The sequence below is a fragment of the Dermacentor variabilis genome, chromosome 4 (assembly GCF_050947875.1).
Source record: "Dermacentor variabilis isolate Ectoservices chromosome 4, ASM5094787v1, whole genome shotgun sequence".
In the NCBI taxonomy this organism is placed as follows: Eukaryota; Metazoa; Arthropoda; class Arachnida; order Ixodida; family Ixodidae; genus Dermacentor; species Dermacentor variabilis.
Window position 1 is genome coordinate 184,290,097 of NC_134571.1, and position 27,777 is coordinate 184,317,873.

The window sequence follows — 27,777 nt, forward strand, 5'->3', positions numbered from 1 at the left end:
CACTTGTGCGCAAGGTCGCGTCAACGCATTTGCGATTTTTTTTTCAAATCGTGTGTATAGTGCTTTAGCTGGCACCACGCATGTCTCCGCGTTAGTATAGTGGCCAGTATCCCCGCCTGTCACGCGGGAGACCGGGGTTCGATTCCCCGACAGGGAGCGTTTCTGCTTTCGTTCTTCTTTGTAGGCGCACGCGACGGCGCACTCGACTCTCCTCCACAGTAGCTGTCACTAATTTTTCCCACTTGTGCGCAAGATTGCGTCAACGCATTTGCGATTTTTTTTTTTCAAATCGTGTATATAGTGCTTTAGCTGGCACCACGCATGTCTCCTCGTCAGTATAGTCGCCAGTATCCATTCTGCATCCGGCAGCCGAGCTGATCGGATCGTAGGGTCATGGCCTCTTCCGGGGCAGCGACAGCGACCACTTTTGGTCGCGGAAACAGGATCACCGACGACGATAAGGATTATCCGTTTATTTTGCCTCAGCTGCCGAAAGGACGAGTTGCCTTTAACACCGTGTTTTTACACGGTGATGTACGCGCCAGACCTTACAAGGTCGAAGATTTTAGAGACGCCCTTCTGCCGACGGGACTGCTGCCGGACGTGGTATGCATAGGGGCGTACCAGATAAACCACGTCTGGGCGCTGACCCTGTCTGACGCCACTGCGACGAAGCGCCTCATGGCCCTTAAGGAACTGCAAGTGAAGGGAAGACGCTGTGTCATCGTGGACCCGCAAGACCAGCAGGTGAAGCTTAGGCTTCACTGGCTGCTCTATGGCGTTGCAGACGAGGACATACGGACGGCGTTCATGGCTTTCGGCAAGGTGGAGGATGTCAGCCGAGAAAGGTGGCGCGTCCATGTCATGGGCGACAAGACGTCGACAACCAGGACTGTGCTTCTAAAGCGCAAAAGCGGTGTCAAAATGGAAGACCTTCCTCATCAGGTCCGCGTCGGCGGAGAGCTGGCATTGGTGGTCGTCCCTGGTCGACCCATGCAGTGCCTGCGCTGCCAAGGCACGGGGCACGTCCGCCGGGAGTGTAAAGTTCCACGCTGTTCTCGCTGCAGGCGGTTCGGTCATGTTGACGCCGACTGTGTCAAATCCTACGCCGCCGTGACAGGCCCAACAGTGAACGACGTGGCCGCAGAGCACGTCATGGACGTGGTCGAGACGGAGGACGCCGCTACAGGCATCGGAGACCTGGTACCGACAGCGGCAGTCAGCGAGACGTCGACCGTCGGCGCAGAAGGCACGGCTGCTCAAGGTACTGAGAAGCAGAGTGGGAAGGCACAGGTCGCGACTGCTGTGTACCCTGCGACGGGAACCATTAGTGAAGACCCGGCCGACAACGGTATGACGACAATGCAGCAGGACGAGGCCGTCAAAGACGGCCGCCGGACTGAGACTCTTGGCGGCCCCATCAAACGCCCCCACGACCAGACCAAGGACCAGGGCGAGGGTGCGACTAGCACCACCGAGGGACCACCGACAAAGACGCCCCAGGGGAGGCGGATGGGCTTGAAACCAAAGCCGAATGTGCCGCCTGAAAGAAAGCCTGTGGTCAAAGCGTCGACGACAAACAATGCCGGGAAGCCGGATGGCCCCGGAGGCGGCTAGCCAAGGGCTGGTCGTGAAGGGTAAGCACCATGCCCCGAGCCTACGCTCCTTTTTTTTTGTTAGATGAAGATGGCTGAAATACCGTCTCTCAATATTGCCACACTAAACGTGCGAGGGTTGGCGGCTAGTCGTAGGCAATGTCAGGTCCTACAGTTGGTAACGGACCATGACATAGACGTACTAGCCGTCCAGGAAACCAAGGTTGACGGAGAGGAGGAGACCGGGAGCATGGTGCGACGATTCACGACTAGGTATTTTGTGGTGGTCAGTCATGCGGTAGGCACCTCCGGGGGGTGCATTCTTTTTGTGATGAAGCTGCCGGGTTTACATATTCAAAGTGTGTGGTCCTGTCAGTCTGGAAGGATTGTTTTATGTGACTTTACGATCTCTGACTTTGAGTTTCGCGTCATATGCGTTTATGCGCCGAATTCTCTAGACGAGCGCGTCCTCTTTTTTTCGAACCTCTCACAATATGTTTGTTGTAATAAGCGCGTTGTGTTATTAGGGGAATTCAATTGTGTGTTGAGTGCTAGAGACCGAGCCAACAATGCCGGCGTGCGTGATAGAAGTAGTGACGTTTTGTCAAAATTAATTAATGAAAATGAACTTGATGATGTTTTTCAATGTCTGGAAGGGGGGCGTCAAGTGACATTTACGCGTTTTCAAGGCAGCAGTCATGCCCGACTGGATTGCATGTACATTTCCTTGGACACGATTCCAAGATGCCACGGTTATTGCGTTGTACCCGTGTCATTTTCGGATCGCTGCCTGGTAAAATGTAACATAGGTATAAGGAAAAGGGAACATGCTTTTAATTGGCATCTATGGAAACTCAATGACTTGTTATTAAATGATGCATCTTTTGTAAAGGCAGTACGGGATGCGGTTAACGAAATACGCGAAAATGCAGCTGATACAGTAGCAGAAAAGTGGGAATGTTTTTAACAAAAAGTTAAAATGAAAGCCTTAGAAAGGTCAAGCTGCCTCAAATTTGAGAGGGAATATAAAGAAAAGGGTTTGCGAACACTACTTCAGCAGCTGATAACGCTTGCGTGCAGAGAGCCTGGTCTGTATAAAGACGATGTGCGAAGCGTCAAGGAAAAGCTTGAACAGTTCGACAAAGAACGTTATCACGGTGCCATCGTGCGAGCAAGAGCAGACGCGCTAGCGGCGGGAGAGACGCCCACTAAAAGGGCGCTCGGTTTAGAGAAGTCGCCCGGACAACGAAACCATGTCGATCAAATTTTAATGAATGGAACTGTTGTTGACGACAATGAGAGCATAGCGCACGCCTTTTTCCAATACTACCAGTCGCTCTTTGCATTTCAGCAAGCGAATTTAGAGGGTTTCAAAGCAGACTTTCTGCACCGCATGCCGCGTTTGAGCGATGAAGCTAAGGAGCGATTAGAAGGGAAAATAATGGAGAGGGAAGTCGAAAAGGCAATCGACGATTTAAACTTGGGCAAGTCACCGGGACCAGATGGACTCAGCGCCGCCTTGTATAAGGCATTGAAAAGAGAACTGGCCCCTTTATTAGCAGAAGTATTTAATGAAGTGTACGAGCAGAAATCATTGCCACCTTCTTTTGGGAAAGCGCACACCATTCTAATTCCGAAGAAGGATAAATTAGATAAACTGAGATTCGTATCATCCTATAGGCCCATATCACTAACAAATGTGGATTACAAGATATTTATGAAGATTTTAGCGACCAGACTCCAAAGCGTCCTAAAGGAAATCGTCGCAGACCATCAAACTTGTGGAATCAAAGGGCGAACAATTTTTTCTAACATCCATAAGATGCGGAGTGTGCTCGAGTGCTGTGACCTCACCGGTGGCGGTGTTGCAATTCTTCAGCTTGATCGTGAGAAAGCGTTCGATTGTGTCGCTCACGTTATTTTGCTCTCCATATTGGATCATTTTAATGTCGGTACCATCATCACTGAGGGTGTGGCCTTGTCGCACCAGAACTGCACTACAAGGTTAATTGTTAATAACTCTCTGGGGGCCCCCATTAACATCATGCGGTCAGTGCGCCAAGGCTGTCCCCTCAGTCCTCTGTTATTTGCTATATACATAGAAGCAATGTGTGTGGCTATTACCGCAAATAACAATATACGTGGTTTTAGATCAGCAGAATCCGAAGTGAAGCTGCTAGCGTATGCTGATGACGTTGCAGTGTGTTGCACAGACGAAGCAAGTGTGATTGAAACAATTGCTGTAGTAAAACATTTCTGTGACGTCACGGGCAGCAGAGTCAATTGGGGCAAATTCCTCGGGCTGTGGCGCGGGGAGTGGCTTTCGGCACCAGAATACTTCGCGAATGTCAACTGGGTGAAAACTCCGACGAAGTATCTGGGTGTTCCCCTCGACAGGTACAAGAGCAGCGATGAGTACTGGAGAAACCGAACTAATGAAACGAAAGAAAAAGTGGACAGATGGACAAGCACTAACCAGTCTATTTTTTCAAGGGCAACAATTTGTAATATGTTTTTTATAGCGAAGTTATATTATGTTATGCAAGTGCTGCACTGTTCTAGAGCAAACGTGCACAGGCTGCACAGAGTGCTTGCGGTCTTCATCTGGGGTTCAGCATGGGAGAGATGTAGTCGAACAAATTTGTTCAGAAGAGTAAAGGACGGGGGTGTGGGCTTGGCGCATCTTTTTGTTAGACAACTTGTCAAGCGCTTTTTGTTTTTTCGCGATGTGCGCGATCCTTTTCTGCGCACCGTTTGTCAGATCAGGTTGAGCGACGCATTGCCGACACATGTTGTTAGTACGGCAAGGATGACCGGAAAACTTCGAGGTTACATTAAGGAAGTGGTCGACAGTGTGCGTTTCCTGTCAGTTCGGTTTTCAAATGATTATCTCTTTCAAATGAAAAGGAAAGCACTGTATAATGATGTGGGCGACATTGTGTTCCCAGTGCCGTTATACAGAGCCATATACAGTGGAGGGCCAGGACAAGACGTCCTTAAACGGGTGAAATGAATGCAGGTGCCACCAGGGGTTAAATCCTTTTTTTTTAAGCTCCACACAGGAACGCTCTCCGTAAAGACGTTTGTGGAAGAACGAGGCTGTCTTATGCCGTGGGGATCCCACTGCTTGATCTGCCAGAAGCCGGAGACCATTGATCACGTTTTCTTGCATTGCTGGGCGGCGGTTTTCTTATGGGACGTGTTAAAGCGAACGCTGAAGGAGGAGTTACCGGTGGACCCCCAAGGGATCAGGTATCTGCCAATTAAAGATGAAGACGGAGTACCGTATGATCTTATAATGTTGAACGCCCTCCACTGTATATGGCGAGCTCGCATGGCCGGGTACCATTGCGACGCCGACGCTCGGCCAGCGCGTATTTATTTCATCAGAGAGTGTATGTCATTATTTATTGAACTGCAGAAAATGCAAGAGTGTGTACCGGATTGGCTGTCGAGGCTCGAACCTCTGACAGTCATGAAGGAATATTAATTTGACAACGTCAGTCCTATGCGGACGGACGGCTTTGTAGCGCTTTTTTGTTTCTTGCTTTCTTTCTTCCCTTGCCAGAAGCAAGCATGTGTGTCATGAGTGTGAAATTCATATCTGCGATGTTATATTGAAAACCGGTCATAAATAAAAAAAAATACTATAGTGGCCAGTATCCCCGCCTGTCACGCGGTAGACCGGGGTTCGATTCCCCGACGGGGAGTGTTTCTTTTTTCCTTCTTCTTTGTAGGCGCACGCGCCGGCGCACTCGACACTCCTCAACAGTAGCTGTCTCTATTTTTTCCCACTTGTACGCAAGATTGCGTCAACGCTTTTGCGATTTTTTTTTTTTTCAAATCTTGCATATACTGCTTTTGCTGGCACCTCGCATGTCTCCTCGTCGAAGAAGAAGAAGCCGTGTGGAACGGCTGTGCTCTAAAATGCTCTCTGCTGGAAACAGCGTATCGGCCCCAGGCCGAGGATCGTCGACCCCGTTTTTGAACGAAGATGCAAGCTACAAAGTTGTCCTCCCGCGTCTACCAACCGGTAACGATGTTTTTAATTCTATTTTCCTTCATGCGGACTTGAGTGGCAGACCATACCGTGCTCCCGACTTCCGAGACGCTCTGCTTGAGGTAGTGAATACTTCAGATATTGTAGGTGTCGGACAGTATCAAATGAGCCATGTATGGATGGTTACTTGCGCTAGTAGTGCGGCAAAACAGACTCTCGTCGCCTGTGGTGAGCTCCGTGTCAAAGGGCTAAAGTGCATGGTGATAGATCCGGAGACTAAAAACATCAAGCTTAAATTACTATGGCTTCCACCTCACCTTGAACCACGACGCGTTGAAGAGGCGTTCCAGGCCTATGGTCAGGTGAAGTCGGTGGAGAAAGAAGCATGGAGATGCACTGGCATGGAACAGTGGGTGACAACAAACCGGGAGGTTTCCTTGCTGCTCAAGGACACTGTCACCGTAACCTCAATACCGCACATTATGTCCATTTATGGACACCAGGGCCTCTTACTTATCCCCGGTAGGCCTCCTCTGTGCCTTCGTTGCAAGCGCGTGGGACACGTTCGACGACAATGCAGAACACCGAGATGCTTACATTGCCATCGATTTGGTCACTCAGCGGACGCCTGCGTGTCCACCTACGCCAATAAGCTTCGTTCTGGGCAATATAGCGCAGACGAGCCACAACTGGACCACCTCGTGGATTCTACAGAGGTAGTAGATGCCACCGGAGAGACTACAGGTGGCATTAGGGACGAGGACCAGGAGTCCTTGAAGCCAATGCCAACCAGTCATAACAGCTCAAGTAATACTAGCGAAGCTTCCGGCGAGGATGACTCAGTTTGCCCACCTGGCCTAGCAAGCCTTAAAGAAAAGCCCCCTGATGACAAGGAAGAAGAGGAAGAGGCGATGGACATCAGTAAGGCCAGGAAACGTCCGGCACCATGCAACGACGAAGCAACAGAATGTGCACTACAGGCGCCCGAGAAAGTGTCTCCTAGTGCTCAGCAAACTCCCTCTCCTGGTGATAATGTGCCCCGCCGGTTATATCAGCGTGGTTATATCAGGAGAGTGGCACAAAGAAGTCAAAAGGGAGCAAGACCACAGATTTACCTGTGGCCAAGGGCAATGAAATACAAAAGCTTTAGGTGAGCAAAATGGCTACCGCCTTCACCCTCCCCTTATGTGTAGCGACACTCAACGTACGTGGGCTGAGGAATATAAGGCGTCAGCAGCAGTTACTACACGTGCTTAGGCAGCATGAAGTTGATGTTGGTGCAGTGTAAGAGACAAAGATATCGTCTGCTTGTGATGTCAACCTTGCGATGCAAACTTTTCAACCTGATTACAAGGTGTGTATTAGCCAAGCATGTGGTGCTTCCGCTGGATGCTTTTTGTTAGTCAGAAAGCAGTTAAATCATTCTTCATTGTCGCTGCGTGTTGATGGGGAAGGCCGCCTTATATGCTGTGACCTCTCTTTTCATTCCCGTAATTGGCGATTTATTAGTGTTTATGCTCCCTCAAAAGTGAGTGACAGGAAGGCTTTCTTCCTCTCACTTGCTCCGCTCCTAGATACTGACAGAGATTTGGTACCGTTGGGAGACTTCAACTGTGTTTGTCATTCCAGAGACCACTCATAGCTAACTAATCGTCATGATGCAAGTGCTACTTTCTTGCTTGTTAACGGAAGATCACAATCTAATAGACGTGGGCGCCTACACACCATCTTGGGTGCGGTTCACGCACTTTCAAGGCGTCTCCCATGCTCGACTCGATCGTGTGTATGTTTCGACGAGTCTCTGGTCTAACATTCGCAACTACGCCGTGAAGCCTGTATTTTTCACAGACCACTGTTTAGTAGCTCTTTCATGGGGTCCCCGAAAATTCCGCAGGTTTGCTCCAAACTGGGAACTGTGGAAACTTAATACACAACTTTTGCGAGAGGAAAGTTTTGTAAACAAAGTGAAAGAATTATGGCTAGAAATATCACAATGTCAACAGCTTCCTTTGTTTGCTCGATGGGAAATGTTCAAAAATAGAGTAAAAAATGAGGCGATTGCCATTTCATGTGAGCTGTCTCAAAGAAAAAAAGCTGAAAAGCATTACCTTCATGATCTACTTCACAAGCTGCACGCTTTCGAAAGCCAGGAACCAGGGTTGTATAGCGATGAAATAAACACAGTTCGCGCACAAATACAGAAATATGAGACGGAAGTGTACAAAGGAGCGATGCTTCGTTCACGCACAACTCGCTTCACAGAGGAACAGCCCACAAAAAGGGCTCTCGGTGATGAGGAGCGATACGCGCTTTCCAAGCAAATATTAAAAATTGAGTCTGGTAGGTCTATATACACAGACACGTCCCAAATAATAAGCCTATTTGAAGCTCACTATAAAGATCTTTTCGCTGCAGTTAAGCCTCAGAATGGATACGAAGAAAACGCTGATCAGTTTATTTCGCTTATGCCACACTTAGAAGAAGATGATCGACTCAGCGTTGATGGGCCAATAACTCGAGAAGAAATTAATTTTGCCGTCGAAACGCTGCAGAAGAACAAGGCGCCTGGTCCTGCTGGCCTTAGTGCTGAATTTTATATAAAATTTCAGGAATTCCTGTGTCCTTTTCTGCAGCAGCTTTTCGAGGCAGCCTATCAATATGGTGAGCTTCCTCCATCTTTCTATCAGGGCCACACAACCTTAATAACAAAAAGCACTGATGATGAAACAATAAAGAGAGTAAACGGATATAGGCCGATATCATTATGTAACGTGGATTACAAAATATTTGCAAAAATACTGACAAATAGATTGCAGACAGTCATTACTAAATTAGTAGGTGATCATCAAACATGCGGAATTCGAGGCCGCTCTATACAGACAAATGTTCATATCGCATGTTCAGTCCTTGAGTGCATAGAGGATAGTACGGATCAAGTAGCTCTTCTCCAGATTGACCTCGCCAAAGCCTTTGATAAGGTTCAACACGAATTTTTATTCAGACTACTGCGACATCTTCAGTTAGGGGATGTATTATACAATGGTATAACACTTTGTTATAAACACTGCACTACAAAGTTAATTGTGAACTGTACCCTCTCAGATATAATACAAGTACAGTCATCCGTTCGTCAAGGTTGTCCGCTCTCGCCTTTACTCTTCGCCATATACTTAGAACCGCTTTGCTTAAGCGTGCTTTGCGACTCGAGCATTAAAGGATATATGTATGCCGATGAGGACATTAAAGTGCTAGCTTATGTAGATGACACTGCCTTCTTTTGCGTCGATAAGCCAAGTATTACCAAGGCAATAAACGCTACCCTGCGTTTCTGTGAGACTGCAGGAGCTACTGTAAATTTTGATAAAAGTAGAGGCTTTTGGCTAGGCATGTGGGCGCTCACTCCCTCTGCATTCGCGAATATTCATTGGAATCGGTCTCCGTTGCGATATCTTGGAGTACCTCTCGATAACTTCCGTAATAGTGGACCTCATTGCGCGTCCACGGTAACCACTATCCGTCGAAAGGTGACAACCTCGCAAGGACGTGATCTCTCCATTTTTGCGAGAGCTAAGGCATGCAATACATTTCTCGCTTCTAAGCTTCTTTATGTTCTGCAGGTCTTGCACTGCTCACGTGTCCATGTCCAGGCATTTCAAAGAATATTTGCACGTTTTATTTGGCATTCATCATGGGAAGCCATGAGGATGGACAACCTTTTTCTCCCGCTTGAAAAGGGAGGCCTGGGTCTTGTGCATTTGTTTGTGCGACAATTGGTCATGCGCTTATTTTACCTTAAAAATGTCCGTCATCCATTCCTTCTCGCAGTTAATCGAGCACGTCTTGCGTCACACGTCCCTTTTCTTTTTGTCACGACAAACTTTGCTCAAGAACTACCGTTATGGGGCTTCTTAAAGGAACTTGTCGACACTGTTTCATTCTTAAAAGGCAGATTCAACCTTGAATATTTGTTTACCGTTAATCGCACGTCGCTAAATGCAGCACTTATAGATAACCTTTTCCCTCAACCTCTGTACCGAAAGCCGTATCTGTCTCTATTTGGTCAAGATGTTCTTTGCCGTGTCCGTAGAATGTGCATTGCGCCAGCAGCGAAAACGTTTTTCTTTAAGCTGCACACCTCCACACTGCCAGTTAAAACGTGGCTTCAGGAAAAAGGACTGTATGTACCCTGGAATACAAATTGTAGGCTTTGCAATCAACCCGAGACAATAGAACATTGGTTTATACTTTGTCGTGACGCATTTCTTTTTTGGGACATTTTACAAAGAACTATCAAAAAAGACTTTCCTCTCACATGTTATGGTATCCGGTTCCTTCCTTTCAAAAACACAGCCAGTAATACACCATATGATTTGTTTATGTTATTAGGACTTTATTCATTATGGAGAAGTCGAATGATCGACAGACATGCCGAGCCACCTCGCTCGACAAGGTCTATCTTCCGAGAAGAGACTGCTCAAGTCCGGAGTGTAGTGGCTACATATGATCCCGTCCCTGAATGGATTTCGCGTCTGGACGCTTGTGTTTGCCAGAATTTTGAGCTGTCATTGGACTGTATACTTTCTGTGAATTTGTTTCTCTTGTATGATCGTATGTAATGTAACTGTATGTAACTGTAACTGTATAATTCCATGCAATAAAGAAAAAAAAAAGGTCTCCACGTTAGTATAGTGGCCAGTATCCCCGCCTGTCACGCGGGAGACCGGGGTTCGATTACCCGACGGGGAGTGTTTCTTTTTTCCTTCTTCTTTGCAGGCGCACGCGACGGCGCACTCGACACTCCTCCACAGTAGCTGTCTCTATTTTTTCCCACTTGTGCGCAAGATTGCTTCAACGCTTTTGCGATTTTTTTTTTTCAAATCGTGTATATACTGCTTTAGCTGGCACCTCGCATGTCTGCTCGTTAATATAGAGTAGGGAGTGCGTCTGTCGAAGAGAGCGGACGTGGTTATCATGTGCTCCGATGGGGCGGTGTTTGCGGCAATGAATAGCCGCGGTAACAGGAATGCGGCGCCTGCTGAACGTGAAGATTACGAAGTCATCTTGCCTACATTGCCTACAGGTCGTACAGTTTTGAATACCATATTTTTACATGCCGATATTCGGGCCAGGCCTTATCGAGTTGAAGACTTCAAGGATACGTTGGACCGTCTGGCATTGCTCCCTGAGGTACTAGCCTTGGGGGCGTACCAGATGAGTCACGTATGGGCCGTCACCTTCAAGAATGCGGAAGGCGTGAAGAAGGCTCTGACCATCGGTGAAATGAAGGTGAAGGGTCGCCGCTGTGTTGTAGTTGACCCTGCGAACCAAGCCCTGCGCTTGAAGTTGCACTGGCTGCTTTTCAATGTTCCCGATGAAGATGTACGTGCTGCACTAGCCATGTTCGGGAAGGTAACAGATGTCGTGAAAGAAAAGTGGCGTGTGAATGGCATCCACGAAAAAAGTACGACGACGCGGACGGTGAGCATTCAGCTCCATCCAGGCGTCAAGGTTCGTGTTGGTGGGGAACTAGCGTTGCTAATTGCGCCAGGAAGAGCACCAGTGTGTTTTGCGGTGTCACACCGCGGGACATATACGACGCGACTGCCGTGTCCCTCGATGTGCTCGGTGCCGTCGTTTTGGGCATGACGAGAGTTCGTGTGTAAAGACGTACGCAAGTGTAACAGGACCAGTTGGAAAAACTGACGCAGCAGAGCTCGTCATGGACGAAGCCGACGCGGAAGAAGCTGCAGGAACGTCGAGTCAAGTGACTCAAAAGGAGATGCGACCAGCAGACATGCCTTCGTATCCGCAACAAAATGAACAGCAAGGAGACCATAGCCTTGTAGAAAAGCCCGACGTCAGGGAAGTGCCTGAAAAGACAAGTGGGAGCGCTGAATACGGTGAACCTTCAAAGGATCCAGCGAGCCAACACACGGAAAGCATGGACGTCACGGTGCAATCCACCGGAGGCGCAGTCGGCAAACGATGACGCGAAGCTACAACGGACGACGAGGACAGACAAGACGTCGTTGGGTCTGTGGAACCACCAACGAAAACGGTGGCGACTCGACGCGCGTCATTGAAGCCCAAGCCCAACGTTCCACCAGTCAGAAAAGCGGTGTTGAAACCGTCAACGTAGCCGCGAGCTTTGACGCTCTGCGGTTCCTAGAGACTACGTCGACGCACATCAACTATCCAATAAGGACAATGATTGGAGCCTTCTGCCGTGCAACCCAAGCCGAAGCTCGTGGATTGCAGGCATCGGGAATAGGGTTGCTTCTTGGAAATAAGCGGCGGGTTTTCTGGTGTGCCTGCGCTCACGAGGTATGCACCATGGCGTATATGTAATTTTATTAAATGGCGAGAAATCTCGGTACAGCACTAAAAATTGCGACTATCAATGTTCGAGGCTTAAACGCTAGAAAGAAACAGTATCAGCTAAGTCGCCTTTTCTTGGAGAACGACTTGGATGTAGTAGCTGTACAAGAGACGAAAATAGATAGCGAGGAACAAACTGACCGCATGGTGCTTCCTTTCCGAGCAAGGTACGATGTTTGTGTTTCTCATGCTTTCGGCACGTCAGGCGGATGTGCCATTTTCCTTAGAAACAGTTTAGGAATAGTTGTTGAGACCGTGCTTGTGTGCCAAAGTGGTAGATTTGTTTTAGTAGATTTTCTTATGTCCGAGTCTTGCTGGCGAATCATCTGCCTATATGCGCCGAACGCCGAAAATGAACGAGACGTGTTTTTTGAACGGCTCGAGCAGTACCTGAATTGTAAAAGACAAATATTTATGCTTGGAGATTTTAATTGTGTTTGCTTAGTAGCTGATCGAGTGAAAAATGCCCCACTAAGGGATAAGAGTGCCTCACGCTTAATTGCAATGGTGCAAGACCATAATCTAGAAGACATAGGAAATATATTAACTAATGGGACGCAGCCAATCTTTACACACTACCAGCGTGCGAGCCACGCGAGACTGGATAGGGTGTACGTTTCATTGCATTTAGTAGCGGCACGCCATAGTTATGACGTTAAACATGTGTCATTCAGCGACCATTGTTTGGTGTCAGTCACAATTGGGACGCATAAAGAGGCCTTGCGCTTTAATTGGAAAATGTGGCTATTTAATGACAAGCTGCTGCATAATGAATCATTTGTAGAGTGCGTAAAGGAAAACTTCGAACAGCTATTGGCGAGACATGATGACGTGATAGAACGGTGGGAGCTTTTTAAGGAAGAAATAAAGATTTGTGCAATAGAAAAAGCGAGTGTAATGAAATACGAAGAAAGGAAAAAGCAGAAAGAAATACAACGAGAATTGGATTTTATGTACAGAATAGAAGCCGATAGGCCTGGTACATTCACAAAGCAGATCAATGAACTTAAAAGCCAACTGGAGCTTATCGACGAAGATAAGTACACAGGAGTGGTGATCCGAGCAAGAGCCGAAAAGCTATGGCTCGGCGAAACGCCCACAAAGCGAGCCTTTGCACATGAAAAGGCTTACGCTAGGCAAAACCTAATACGGAAAATAAGTTATAAGAATGAAGTCACTGACGAACAAGCAAAAATAGAGAGAGCGTTCTTAGAGCACTATAGCGAATTATTTCGAAGAAGTTGCGATGTCCCGGAAGAGTTCGAACGAGAGTTCCTTGCCAGCATGACAAAACTAGATGATGTTGACCGCGAATGTCTGGAAGAACCGATCAGCCAGAAAGAAGTCGAAGAGGCCATTGACGATTTAGGTCGAGGGTAGTCTCCTGGACCTGACGGGTTGGGAGCGGCCTTCTATAAGGCCTTCAAAAAAGATGTGTGCGTAATCTTGCATCAGGTAATTGCTGAAGCATATAAACGAAGTAATGCACCCCCGTCCTTTGGACGGTCGCAGATAGTGCTCATTCCCAAAACGGAAGACCCAGGGAAACTGCTGTCAGTAGGGTCTTATCGCCCAATAGCATTGACTAACGCCGATTATAAAATATTTACTAAAATCTTGGCAAAGAGGTTACAGCGAGTTATAACACGAATTGTAGGACCACATCAGACATGCGGAATCAAAGGTAGATCAATCTACACAAATATTCATGTTGCACGAACCATTCTAGAATGTTGCGATGCGTGGGGCGAGCATGTACCAATGTTGCAGCTTGACCTACAAAAAGCGTTTGATGGCGTATCCCACAATATCCTTTTCGCTGTTCTTGATTATGTAAATGTTGGTTTGGTGCTTTTAGATGGAGTTAGGATGTGTTATGCTAACTGTACCGCTAATCTTATAATAAATAAGGATATAGGTGAGAGCTTTCACGTACGCTCAAGTGTGCGCCAGGGGTGCCCTTTAAGTCCTTTATTATTTGCGTTATACCTTGAGCCATTTTGCAGAAAAATTATAACAGTGGTATTATAGGTTTTCGTTTGCAGTCAGTGGAAGTAAAACTGCTAACATATGCGGATTATATTGCTTTGTTCTGTAGCAATAAAGAAAGTGTTGCCACTGCGGTAACGGCCGTCTTATCGTTCTGTAATATGACGACTAGCGTCATAAACTTTGATAAGTGCCTGGGAATATGGCATGGAACATGGGAAAACACGCACCTATTTTTGTGAATGTGAAGTGGACCGTTGCGCCGACAAAGTATCTTGGGGTGCCGCTTGAGCACTACAAGGAGACTGCGGGATTCTGGGTAGACGAAACAAAGAAAGTGCAAGAAAAAACAGTTAAATGGGGCGGCCGTAGTGTTTCAATGTTTGCCCGCGCGACGGTCTGTAATTTATTCGGCGTTGCAAAAGTGTGCTATGTATTGCAAGCATTGTCTATGACTAGACTTCACGTGCAGCGTTTGCATAGGGTACTGGCAGGGTACGTATGGGGGTCAAAGTGGGAGCGAACCAGTCGAACAAATTTATTTCGATCCGTCAAAACAGGAGGGCTTGGACTGGCACATCTGTTCTTGAAACAGATAGTGTTTCGTTTTGCGTTTCTTAGAGACCAAAAAGACCCATTCCTCATTAATGTGATGCAACTGAAACTAGGTACGGCTCTTCCTGAATTCATTATATCTCGTTGTGTAGTAAACAGTGGCCCTATGAGCGGATTTAGGAAAGAAGTAATATGGCCATTTCGGTTTCTGAAGGTACGCTTTTCAATGGAATACCTCAGTCACGTTCCTAAAAAACGTCTGTATAAAGATTTAATTGATGTAGTTCTGCCAGTACCGCTGTACAGATCTATGTTCAGTTTAGGTACTGAAAGAAATGTGCTGAAAAGGGTAAGACGTATGCCTGTCAGGCCATCGGCAAAGTCTTTCTTTTTTCAATACATTCCAATACGCTACCAGCAAAACCGTGGCTTCAAGAAAGAGGTATTTTTATTCCCTGGTCTTTAAACTGTTTACTATGCCATAGGCAAGAAACAATTTAACACATATCCATAGACTGCTGGGACGCCTTGTTTCACTGGGACGTCCAGCAGCGAACTATAGAGAAAGAGTTGCCGATAACACCCTATGCCATCCGTTTTCTCCCAACGGAAAACGAAGGAGGAGTGCCTTACGACATGTTTATGTTATTAGGGTTGCACAGCCTGTGGCGCACGCGCATGGCCGTTAGACATGCGGATGTACATGCTCGAAGTACCCGTGAATATTTTATTGAAAGTGTCTGTTACAGAAGAGAAGTCTACGATGATCAAAATGAAAAACCAGAATGGATTAGATTATTGAACGAGCTTGATAAACTTGGGTGTTTATAAAGCCACGTGCACACTAAAAACTAGTGGCACTTTTACCATTTCTAAAGTGTGTATATTTTGTATGTACCGTAAAAACAGCAATAAAGAAAGAAAATCCTCGTTAGTATAGTGACCAGTATCCCCGCCTATCACGCGGGAGACCAGGGTTCGATTCCCCGATGGGGAGTGTTTCTTTTTTCCTTCTTGTTTGTAGGCGCACGCGGCGGCGCGCTTGACACTCCTCCCCAGTATCTGTGTTTATTTTTTCCCACTTGTGGGCAAGATTGCGCCAATGCTTTTGCGATTTTTTTTTCACATCGTGTATATACTGCTTTAGCTGGCACCTCGCATGTCTCCTCGTTAGTATAGGATTCTACTTGCGGCTACCGTACAGTGCGGACGCAGAATGTCTTGCCGCTCAGGGGCGGTTTCAGCGGCCCAGCTCGGTCGCAGCATCAGGTTGAACGACACGACATCACAGGAATACCAGATCATTTTACTGCAGTTGCCTTCAGGTACGACCGTTACGACTACTGTTTTTTTGCACGCTTATGTAAAGACAAGGCCATACCGTGTCGAACATTTCCGAGATGCCTTAGACCGTCTGCAGCTCATGCCGGAAGTTGTGGCCCTAGGGGCGTATCAAATGAGTCACGTCTGGGCGATAACATTCAAAGACGGAAAAACCAAGCAGAAGATTTTGAAAGTCCCAGCCTTCAGTGCTAAGGAGCAGCGGTGTGGTGTCATAGACCTATGCAAGCAAGACATCAGGATGAAGCTGTATTGGCTTCTGCACACCACACCGGATGAAGACGTGAGAACTGCCCTAGCGCCTTACGGCATTATTAGCGATATATCGAGGGAGAAGTGGCGCGTGGCAGGCTGTAATGACAAGGGTTCCCACTCGCGTCTACTGTCCCTGCGCCTGAAGGCTGGCTACACCGTGGAAGACCTGCCACACCAGATCCGCGTCGGCGTCGACCACGCACTAGTGCATGAACCAGGGAGACCGCCGCTCCGCCTCCGGTGCCACGGCACGGGTCACATACGGCGCGAGTGCCGAGTTCCACGCTGCGGGCTCTGCCGTCGCTATGGCCACGACGATACCCAGTGAGTGCGTAGCTACGCAAACGTAACAGGGTCCGGTAGAAATGACACTGTGAACGAACACCTCATGGACCAGGTCGATGCGGAGGAAACAACCAGCGGAGGTGGGGTTGCATCAAGCTCTGGCGGCAAGCCATTCACGCAACCCTCCTTTGAAAACGCTGAAGGAAAGGACGACAGCCAGGACAGCAAAGTCAACGAGCTACAAGAAACAGCACAAGTTGATAAAATCTCGGACAACACAAGCGTTCCTGCGACCGTCATGGAAACCCATGAGTTCGAACTTAACAAGGAAGACGCCGACAAAGACGGAGGCCAAAGCAGCACTTCAGCTGTCTCAAAGAGGCCGCGTGAACGGAATGAAGACGTCGGCAAGCGAGGCGAAGACTGCGCTGGTGAGCCAGTCCTGAAGACGCCAGTCATCAGAAGAAGTTCGCTTAAAGTAAAACCCAACGTGCCGCCAGACAAAAGGACCACACCGACAGTGACCCCGCGTTAGCGGGTTTGCTGACCGCAATAGCACTCGACGGTTGAACTGGGTCGGACGAGCAGCGCTGTGTGTCGGCAATGTGTGCCGCCATGGAACACGCTTCGGCCTCGTTTCACACAGCGAGGCCACTTCTTACAGAGCGGCGTGAGACTGTGTGTCTGAGTCCCAGAATCATGAATCTATCGCACTGCGGTCGGCTTGACCCCTCACATTCAATGTCTTTTAAATTACCGTCAGCGCTCCGGATAGGTACTCTGAATGTAAGAGGGTTAATGGCAAGAAAGCGACAAGTACAGTTAAAGCGTCTGTTAATTGAAAATGATATCGACATCCTAGCGTTACAAAAATCAAAAATTGAGAGCGAGGAGCAGGCTGGACCGCATGGTTGATAATTAAAAAGCAAATTTTAATGTCTGTGTATGCCATGCCATTGGAAAGTCGGGAGGATGTGTCATCTTGTTAAAATGGTCTATTAGTATTATTGAAGAAAGTGTCACAACTTCTCAAGATGGCAGATTAGCACTTTGTGATTTCTCTTTTCATGAAAAAAATGGCGAATTATATGTGTATACGCACCTAATACACGTTCTGACAGAAAATGTTTTTTTGTTTACGTAGCTAATTTATTAAAGTGTGACAGAATTATTGCGTTACTTGGTGACTTCAGTTGCATTTGCATGCCTGAAGACACGGTTAGTAATAATCCAGTTCGTGACAAAAGTGCACTACAGCTTCGAGCTTTAACGGAGGACTGTGACCTTGTGGACGTTGGTGATGTTCTTCGCGGAAATCATGCGCAGTTCACACACTTTCAGCTTCAAAGCCACGCAAGGTTAGATCGCGTGTACATTTCGCAAAGTATTTTGGCTTTTTGTAGCAACTACATAGTGAAACACGTTAGCTTTAGTGGCCATAGTCTTGTAATGTTCTAAGTAGGTTATAAAAGAAAAACAAGTGCGTTTAATTGGGACGTTTGGAAGTTAAATGAAAGCCTTTTGAAAGACGAAACGTTTGTTAAACTGGTGAGCCAAAAGTGCAAAGAAGCTCGGATTAATGATACCACAAGCTTTACCGTGGTTTGGGAGAATTTTAAAACCGAAGTAAAAATGTGCGCAATTGAGAGATCAAGCATCCTACGATATAAAGAAAAACAAAAAGAAAACGAGCTACAAGCCACATTGGACTATCTTTTAAATGCCGATAGCACGATACCCGGATTGTTCAGAAAAGAAATTAAAGAAGTGAAAAGACAGATGGAATCCATTTCTGAGGAAAGATACAAAGGCGCCGTGGTAAGGGCACATGCGGAACGGTTTTTGGCGGGTGAAACACCCACCAAACGCGCGCTAGCTGAAGAAAAGAGGTATGCTACCAAAAAGGAGATAAAAGAAATACGCTATCGTGGCACGGTTTCGTCAGACCAGAATATTATCGAACTGACTTTCCTTGAACGGTATCGCAGTTTGTTGGTCAGCGTAGAAGTGCAAGATCCTTTTGTAAAAGATTTGTTGTCACTTATGCCCAAACTGGATGAGGACATTAAAATTGGTCTTGATAGGCCAATAGCAATAGAAGAAATTCAGAAAGCGATTGATGACCTCAGTAACGGGAAGACACCTGGACCAGATGGCATCGGGACTGCCTTTTATAAGTTTTTCAGAACAGAAATTTCAGAAATGCTTCACCATACCATAACGGAGGCATATGACGTCAAACAAATGCCCATGTCATTTAGGAAAAGCCATACTATACTTATACCAAAAACTGAAGACCATGAAAGATTGCAGTCGGTAGAAAATTATAGGCCAATAAGTCTAACAAAAGTTGATTACAAAGTGTATATGAAGGTTATTGCAAAAAGACTTCAAACGGTAATTACCGATATTGTTGTGCACACCAAACATGTGGAATAAGAGGAAGTATTTTTAGCAATATTCATACGGCAAGAATTATTTTAGAGTCATGTGATGCGTCATGTGCCGTATAGCCATGATTCAGTTAGATTTGCAAAAAGCATTTGACAAGGTGTGTCATAACATACTTCTTGCATTGCTGGATTACGTAAATGTAGGAGCGGTAATAAGAGATAGTGTGAAAATGGCATACAATCATTGCCAGGCTAAAATCGTAATTAGCAGGAAACTCAGCGAAGACATAGCCGTGCGTTCTAGTGTCCGTCAAGGATGTCCCGCATCAGCCTCGTTGTTTGCTGTTTATTTAGAGCCCTTTTGTTTAAGAGTGTTGAGCAATGAAAGAATAACGGGTTATCAGTTTTTATCGCATGAAATAAAAGTTTTGGCCTTTGCAGGCGACATCGCGATTTTTTGTGAAAATAAAGAGTGCATACAAGAGGCAGTGAGGCATGGGGAGTGGGATTCTAGGCCATAACAGATGGAGGGGATCAACTTTACCAGTTCTCCGTCCAGGTATCTTGGCGTACCTTTAGGATGTTATCACGAAAATATCGAACAGTGGACTGATCAAGTGGAACACGTTTAGGATACAGACAACAAAGTGGGGCGGATGCGACCTGTCGATATTTGCGCGCGCAACAGTTTGCAATCTGTTTCTCGTGGCGAAAATTTATTATATGCTACAGGTGCTATGCATGTCGCGAACGTGTGTGTAAAAGATCCATAGAATTTTTGCTATCTTTCTCTGGAGATCGATTTGGGAGAGGACCGGCAGAATAAATCTCTTTCATTCTGTCAAGAAAGGCGGGCTTGGCCTTTCGCACTTGTACCTTAAGCAACTTGTTTCGCGATATTTTTTCTTGCGTGATCAAAGTGGTGGCTTTCTACGTACGGTCATGCAAGTGCGCCTGCGTGATGCGCTACCACAGTACATTGTATCCTCTTTTTGTGCACCGCATGTAGCGGCAAAAGGATTTTTGAAAGAAGTTGTTTATGCTGCTCGTTTTCTTGAAGTGCACTTTTCTTGGGATAATTTGTCATCAGTAAGCAAAAAACAATTGTATAAGGATTTAGTTGATGTGCTATGCCCTGTAACTTTATATCGTGCAAAGTATGCATTAGGACCCGAACGGGATGTACTGAAACGTGTTTAAAAAATGCCTATTCGAGCTTCGACTAATATATTTTTCTTCTTACTGAATACTGGCACGCTCCCTGTTAAACCATGGTTAAAAGAAAATAAGGTATCTATCTACCTTGGGGTGTAAATTGTATGATATGAAACAAGCCAGAAACAATTGAACATATTTTCTTAGATTGCTCTGATTCCAATTTTTATGTGGGACGTCCTACAGAGGACGCTTAAAAAGGATTTTCCGTTAACGCCATTCGGAATTCGGTTCTTGCCATTTGCGCAAACAGGGGACGTGCCATATGATGTTATGATGTTGGTTACAATGCACAGTGTCTGGAAAACAAGATTGGATTTCAGATACGAGCATGTGGATCCCAAGCCAGCCAAGGTATATTTTGCTGAAGGTATTTCGTATGTTAGAGATGTATTACAGGCACTTAACGAGCCACCTGAATGGTTGCCCATAATCGATAAGTTCTTGGAGCTTAAACCTTACTAACCAAGCCATACGGGACGAGCTGAAAGTCCCGTTTTTAGTATGTATCGACATGTGTCCAGTTATGTTGAATTCAGAGTTTCGAATTCTTGTGTGACGTATAAGTGACGTAATACGGAAATAAAGAAAAAAAATGCTCGTTAGTATAGTGGCCAGTATCCCCGCCTGTCACTCGGGAGACCGGGGTTCGATTCGCCGACGGGGAGTGTTTCGTTTTTCCTTCTTGTTTGTAGGCGCACGCGACGGCGCACTCGACACTCCTCCCCAGTAGCTGTTTCTATTTTTTCCCACTTGTGCGCAAGATTGCGCGAGCTTTTTTGCGATTTTTTTTTCAAATCGTGTATATACCGCTTTACCTGGCACCTCGCATGTCTCCTCATTAGTATAGTGACCACTATCCCCGCCTGTCACGTGCTAGACCGGGGTTCGATTCCCCGACGGGGAGTGTTTCTTTTTTCCTTCTTTGTAGGCGCACGCGATGGCGCACTCGACACTTCTCCCCAGTCGCTGTTTCTATTTTTTCCCACTTGTGCGCAAGATTGCGCCAGCACTTTTGCGATTTCTTTTTAAAATCGTGTATATACTGCTTTAGCTGGCACCTCGCATGTCTCCTCTTTAGTATAGTGTGGATAATACTTCCGGCTTCCGTCCGGTACGGTCGTGGAATGTCGAGCTCCGCAGGAGCGCCTGTTGTGGCCCTTTCGGGCTGCGGAATCAGGTTTTCGGAAACGACCCAACAGGATTATCAACTTGTTTTGCCACAGCTGCCATCAGGAACTACTGTACTTACTACTGTGTTCTTACACGGTGACTTGAAGGCAAGGCCTTATCGCGTCGAGCATTTTCGCGATGCACTAGTCCGCCATCCGCTCATGTCGGAAGTGGTTGCCCTCGGGGCCTACCAAATGAACCACGTCTGGGCCATCACCTTCAAAGACGTTCAAGGCAAGAAGAAGCTTTTGTCTACCAAAGCTTTTAGCGTGAAAGAACACCGTTGTGCTGTGATAGACCCCTGCAACCAAGATGTGAGAATGAAGTTGTACTGGGCTTCTCCACACCACGCCCGACGAAGACGTCAAAGCAGCCCTGGCATCATCCGGAACCGTGACCGAAATCTCCAGAGAAAAATGGCGTGTTACCGGTTGCAACGGCAAGGGGTCACATACACGCCTAGTGTCGTTGCATTTGAAGGCAGGGACGTCAGTCGAAGACCTGCCGCACCAGGTGCGAGTAGGGGAGGATCATGCTCTAGTCATCCTGCCAGGATGGCCTCCGCTTTGCCTCCGGTGTCATTGTACTGGCCATATACGTCGCGAATATCGCGTGCCGCGCTGTGGGCTGTGTGAGTGAGTGAGTGAGTGAGTGAGTGAGTGAGTGAGTGAGTGAGTGAGTGAGTGAGTGAGTGAGTGAGTGAGTGAGTGAGTGAGTGAGTGAGTGAGTGAGTGAGTGAGTGAGTGAGTGAGTGAGTGAGTGAGTGAGTGAGTGAGTGAGTGAGTGAGTGAGTGAGTGAGTGAGTGAGTGAGTGAGTGAGTGAGTGAGTGAGTGAGTGAGTGAGTGAAATAACTTTATTAGGTGCAGAGAAGACGCAGGGGAGACCCCGCGCCACCCGGCTAGTCCCACGTAGGGACCGCCAAGCCGAGCTTGACGGCCCGATCGCGGGCACTCTGGACGGCCAGGGTTTGGGCACTGAGTTCGGGGCTGGTCACTGAGTACCGTGCACGCCACCTTCCACTGTGTGGGGACCTGTCCACTGCGCCAGACTTCATTAATCCTTTCAGTGAGAAAGTTGATCGACTCATCATCGAGATTCCTCAGCATCCTGTTAGTGACGCCATCTGGGCCAGGGGCAGATTTGACGTTGAGTGAGAAGAGGACATCTCGAATCTCGGCCGCGGTAAAGTCCTGGTCCAACTCCGGCACCGCACACCCCGCGTAGTCCGGGAACTGGGTAGGGGCAGAGCTACCCGCGACCGGCAGGTACCTGTCTATGAGCCTGTCGACAATCAACTCGTCAGGGGTAGACTCCGTAGCGAGGTGGATGGCTCGCGCGAAGGATCGTCTCTGGCTGGATCTGGTGCTGCCCTCATCGAGAAGGTGTTTGAGCAGACCCCAGCTCTTGCCTGATCTGAGCTGACCCTCGACGGATTCGCAGAGATCATCCCATTGTTGCTTACACAGGTTCTTGCAGTGCTGCTCAATCACCCTGTTAACATCCGAAACCTTCTTGCGGAGCCTCCTGTTATGCTTCTGCCCCTTCCATCTCGTGAGGAGGGCTTGCTTGGCTTCCAGCAAGTGCGCCAACCTGCTATCCATCTCGTCAACGTCGAGCTCAGTGACGACCTCCTTAGTTGCCGCCGCGGCGTCATCCCTGATTGTTTGCACCAACCTTCCAAATCTGTCTCGGCCATCGGTGCGCGCTCGGGTCTGATCTTGCGGTACACGTCCCAGTCGATCAGCTTGAATGTCCTCGTCTTATAGCGGGCAATCGGGAGGGAGACTTCGATCACGTAGTGGTCACTTCCGAGGTCTAGAGACGTGTTGACCCACTTGACCTCCCCTACGTTCTTGACAAAAGAGAGGTCTGCGGTAGTGTCCCGGCATGCGGAGTTGCCTCTCCTAGTGGGGAAATCCTTATCGATAATAAGGGTCAAGTCCAGCTCCATTGCAGTCTGCCACAGTTCGCGCCCCTTGGGCGTGTCATGGGTGTACCCCCACACCCTATGTGGGGCGTTGAAATCCCCGACGACGACAAGGGGGTGCCCACCAGCCTGGCTGACGGCCCTCTTTAGGAGAGAGTTCGCCTTCGCCCTGCGGAAGCTGGGGCTGCAGTCTACGTTGAGGATAAAGAGGCTGTTTCTTCTGAGGCCCTTTCTGGGTGGGTTCATGAGGATTTCAGTCATGACGTACTCGATGCCATCACCAAAAGCGCCGAGGTCGCAACAGAGGCAATTGTACCTTTTGTTGACAAGGGTAGCAACTCCCCTACCTCCTGAATGGGAGGATACTACCAGATGACCTGCGAGTTTGATAGGAGTACTAGTTGCAACTTCCTGAATAGCGATGATTTGGGGCTTAACGGTGAGAGTTCTTAAATATTGCAGCAGAAGCGGCTTCTTATTGGAAAACCCTCCGCCGTTCCATTGCCAGATACTAAAGTTCTCGTCCGCACTATCCATGGCTAGGCTGAGAGGAGGCGTGAACGGCCCTGAGAATCGCGCCCTCCGTCGGTGGTATTAGTACATGACGTCGTGCTGCGACCTGCGAAGGAGCGGGGCTGGGTTCTCTCCTGGCATCGACCTCCTCTAATTTGCTTATTCGTTCACTGAGTGCACCTAAGCCGATTTTTGGTTGCGCTATAGCTTCCTCGACCTTTGCTAAGCTAGCCTGCATGCTGGCGAAGGCATTCTTGAGTTCTGAGAGCAACTTTACTTTCTCGTCTTCCTCTCTGTTCTCTACCGCTCGACGCTTGGGCGTGCGAGCCGCGTGGGATGTCTCGGACGTATCCATGGCGACCGGGGCCAAAGCGGGTTGCGGCGAGGAGGGTGAAAGCGCGAGCTTCCTAATCTTCGCCATCTCCGCAGCTAGCCTGCGCATTTCTTGTTTAACCTGCGCGTTTTCTTTCCTCAACTGCTCGTTAACTCGTCGCAACTCCTCGAGCTCGTGTGCGTGGTGCGAATCGCGAGGCGGGTCGTCACCTCTTGGACTCTCACGTCCCCCTCGAACCTTGTCGGCCCAGGAGAGCGTGAACTTGCTTCTAAGGGCGGTGGGCGTGCGGGAGCGGGACATGGTCCGCCTCGACGTGTCGCGCCCCGGCCTGGAGCTGGAGCGAGGCCGAGAACCGGAGCGTCCCCGGGAACAGGCCCGTCCTTTGGACCCACGGCGGGAGCCAGAACGTGCCCTGGAGGCGGAGTGGCCCCTGGATACGGAACGGACTCTCGAGCGGCCCCTGGAATGGGGCGTCCTCTGCGCTGAGCACCCGGAGTGGACGAAGCCTGGACGAGTTCAGCAGTGTCTGAGCGCCGCTGAGGGGACGGCGACGCGGCACCGGCATCTTGGCGCGCTGACTGCGACGACGACGCACGATGTATGGGATCTTGAACCTTTGAGCACAGTCCTTATTAGCCGTGAGATGCTGGCCACCATAGAGTTTACACTTGGGGGTACACTGATGCTGCTCATCGGGACTAGGGGCACCACAGCCACGGAAAATAGCGTCACCTGGATTGGGACACACGTCGGCGCAATGACCGAGGCGGCCGCACGTATAGCACACGTCGGTTTGCTTGCGGTAGAGTGAGCACTGCATGAGTAGCGGTCCATACCTGACAAAGTTCGGTACACGATGCCCGTCGAACGCGACGATGACCGTGCCGATTTGAGCTATTCTCTTCGCTGCTAAGGCGAGTGGATTATTGGCGTTGACAATCTTGGCATCGATGACGTCAGGGCCGTCCTGAAGAGGGATGTTGCGGATCACCCCCTTGCACGTGGAGTGCGGGGTCGTCTCGTAGGCACTGAGCTCATATATCTTGCCCGAGATGAGCATCTGCCTCATCCGGACGTAGCGGTTCGCATTCTCGCGCTTGGGAGTACTGGCAACCATAATTTTTTGCTGTAGATTCGGGCATAGAGTATCTTGGCATAGATCTTCCTGACTGATACCAGCGGCGGCGAGTATTGCGTCAGCCACCCTAACAACGCCAATCATAAAGATATTGAGTCCACCTCGCGGCCTGATCACAATCTTGATGTCATCTCGAGGAAGTGAGGGCATTCGTCCCGCTCGTATAACTTTGGATTTTAGCGCAGCACCGCCTCATTTGCCACGGCGCACTCCCGGCTGGGGCGATGGCGCATTAGTGTCAGCCGTGCGCGTTTTGGCGCTAACTCTTCTGGCCCCCGCAGACTGCCAGCCTTGATCTTGGGTAACCTCTTCCGGGGAGATATCCTCCCCCGCCACTTGATACTCGATCTTGAGTATGAAGCGTACCCCCCCTTCAAAGGGCCAGTACGCGGCGGGCAGATGCTTCACGAGGCGAAAAGCTCGGTCTCAAAGCTCGGGCACGGGCAGGAGGCTCGTGGCCGTGGCGCGAGGCGCGTGGCCTCGGGGAGCAAAGCTTGGCAATCCTCCGTAGGCTTAGCTTGGCGGCCGCCGCCTTGCTGCTGTCAAAGCGTGTAAATCTGTGAAAAATGAACTCACAGCGCTGCGGATGGTCTCTCTGAATGCCGCTTTTCGAGCTGCGTCGAATGATGCAGATGTTCTGGCGCTTCCAGGTTGCAGTCCGCAAGAAGTACACGTTGAATCGGGAGCTCATGTGGAACAAGTCCGCTGAGTTGGCCCCCTTGCGGTGGTACCTCACGCTGTGGGCTGTGTCACCTTTACGGCCACGAAGAGACCCAATGCGTGCGTAGCTACGCGAACGTCACTGGGCCGCGTCGTAGTGAGATATTAGACGAACACCTGATGGATCAGGTCGACGCCGAAGAGACAGCAGCAGCAAGCGAAACACATCCCAGCGAGGACAAGGCGCCTGAGGCCACGCCCCCCGATGTAGACGAAGCGCAGAAACTTCAGAGTGCCACTGAGGAACTACCGCAAAAGCTTACACCTGCAAACGATACCGTAAGCGTAATTACTGTCAAAGAGCCTGGCGTCATTACTGTCAACCCAGCGAAACACGGGAAGGCAAGAAGGAAGAAACGTGCACCGACGTCACTATGGGAATGCCGGCTACGGCAGTTACTAAGCGCCCGCGAGAAGAAGCGAGCAGCGACGACCAGCGCTCTGACTCAAAGTGTGCAGAAGAACCTCCCTCCAAAACAGCGTCCACCCGTAGGTCTAGCTTCAAGCTAAAACGTACCGTGCCACCAGACAGGAAACCAACGCCGTCTATGCCCCCGCATTAGCGGGAGCATGGTTCGGCTAATCACTTCGTTGCGGGACCCGTGAAAGACTTACATCTAGAATGGATAATCACAGATGGCAACTCAACCAAGCGACGGGCTGTGTCGGGAGCAGCAAAGACCGCAGTGGTCACTGCTCTAGCGTTGTAAGTTTCCACTCATCTGGACAGTATCTTGTGTCGGTTTGTGTAAACTTTACTTACAATGGCCGTTAATCCTGGAATAGCCCTTCGTGTTGCAGCACTAAACGTACGCGGTTTCGGTGCCCGAAGGCGGCAACTTCAACTGAGCCGCCTGTTATTAGAAAATGACATCGATATTCTAGCTATCCAGGAAACAAAAATTGAAAGCGAGGAACAAACTGATGAGATGGTTGAAATCTTTCGGTCAAGAAATAATCTCTGTGTGTGCCACGCCGTGGGTAAATCAGGGTGGTGCGCAATTTTCTTACGTAATCGGAATTGTAGAGCAGTCTGTCATCGCATCTGAAAGTGGTCGTTTAGTAATTTGCGACTTTTATGTTAAAAAGACACTATGGCGAATTATTTGCATTTATGCACCAAGCAAAGCTAGTGAGCGTTTAGATTTTTTCCGATACGTCGAAACCTTCTTGAAATGCGAAAGAAATGTGTTACTATTAGGAGACTTCAATTGTGTATGCATGGCTGAAGACAACGCCAAGAACCTACCGATACATGACAAGAGCGCATTGCAACTTTGTGCAATCGTTCAGGAATACGACCTAATTGATATAGGCGATGTACTGCGAGAAAAGCGAGTTCAGTTCACGCATTTCCAAGGCACAAGCCACGCCCGACTTGACCGAGTGTATCTGACAGCAAGCCTCTTATCTTTTTGCACAACATATGCCGTTAAGCGTGTAAGCTTTAGCGACCATAGCTTAGTAACTGTTACACTAGGCACAAAGCGTAAAACGAGCACCTTTAATTGGGACCTGTGGAAATTCAATGATAGCCTCCTGCAAGACGAAATCTTTATCGAAGTAATAACGGCAATAATTAAAGAAATGCAGGAAAACGACTTCATCAGCCCTGTCGAGTTGTGGGAGCACTGTAAGTGTGAAGTTAAGATGAGCGCAATCGAAAGAGCTAGTGTCGTGCGCTACGAGGCGAGACAGAAAGAAACCGAGTTGCAGCGTACTCTAGACTACCTCTTAAATGCGGAAAGCACTGTTCCTCGCAACAAACAAACAAAGTTAAAGAAGTCAAAAGGCAGCTTGAGATTATTGATACGGAAAAATGTCAAGGTGCGATGGTAAGGTCGCGTGCCGAGCGGCTCTGGATGGGCGACACACCTGCCAAGCGAGCGTTAAGCGACGAAAGAAGCTACGCTGCGAGAAATGCAATAACAGAGCTGCGCTACCAAGGCGCGCTTTCCACAGACC